Genomic DNA, 1,252 nt, shown 5'->3' with positions numbered 1-1,252 from the left:
CGCATACATAACGCTTCGCCCGTTCAGGAGGACTCTCCGTTACACGGCCGGTCCTCGAGAATATTTCGTTTTCTGATCAAGTGTTAAATGTCTCGCAGGGAAAGGAAGGCACGTGAATAACGAATGAAAATTGGGGGGCGGGAGAGTTCCCGATTCACGCGGGTGTACAGGGGGGTATTACGCAGCGTCGCCGCCGCTGATTTTTAGGGTTTGGTTCGAAAAATGTGTCTCAGTGTGTGATCAGTAGGGACTCTTGGGTCTTCAGAGGTGCACGAGGAGGAGGAGGGGAGGTGGCCAAAGCATACAGCATGTAACGCGTTTTCGTTGCAGCTTAATTAATTCACGTGGATCAACCCCACTTCGATTTGAAGATCCTAAATTAAGCTTCACCCGCACAGCTGCTTTACTATCACACACAGCTAACTCATTAATATAAAGTACCACAGGTTGGGTTTTGTTTTGTTTTGTTGTTTGTTTTTTTTGTGGAGGGGGTGGAATAAGATAAGCCAAAATTAGTTCCGGTTTCTAGGGTTCCACGTGCATGCCTCCGTGATGTGTTAACGGTGCAAAAACTTCTGGGGACCCCTGAGTGACGAGATGAAACGAAATCGCAGAACAAAGTGCGCGTTTTCAGTATGAAAATACTCTGAGAGAAATGTGTTTGATTCCTCCGCTCATGGAGAGATGGCACGGTCTGACAGCGCCCCCTGCCGCTCACTTCAAGCACTGGGAATTTGTCTTAAAGGGGATGTCGAGCAAACCGGAAGAGCTTTTTAAGGTGGACCGGCGGAGTTAGCTACACGACGCAGACTTGTTTTCCAGCAAAAGGGCTCACGGGGCAAAGCTGGACTCCGAAGAGTCACACCGGTTCCGTCGCAGTTTTGCCCTTTTCGGCGTGACAGCTCAGATAAAATAAACCCACTGAGAGGACGCTTTGTGTCGTGTCCGAACTGACAACCCTCGACTTCTCAAACTAAGCACAAAATTATCACTGCTGGTGAGATTTTATTTAATTTTACCAGTTTAATGCGAAGCATTTGGAATTTATTTCAGTTAACCAAATAAATGACGAACCTAACCTGAGCAGAGGGGACAGCCTGAGACAGCACACAGTTCTCTGTAGTACCTGTCCCCGTGTTTCCATTTTACTTGTGTAATTTAAAATAAAGCTACACGTGTAGCCCACATTAGACTTCGAATCTAATGCTTAATAAGGTTAATATTTATGTTTTTAAAATCTGATCTGGCGCTG

This window comes from Oreochromis niloticus, linkage group LG9 (genome assembly GCF_001858045.2).
Source record: "Oreochromis niloticus isolate F11D_XX linkage group LG9, O_niloticus_UMD_NMBU, whole genome shotgun sequence".
Lineage (NCBI taxonomy): Eukaryota > Metazoa > Chordata > Actinopteri > Cichliformes > Cichlidae > Oreochromis > Oreochromis niloticus.
This window is presented reverse-complemented; position numbering follows the sequence as displayed.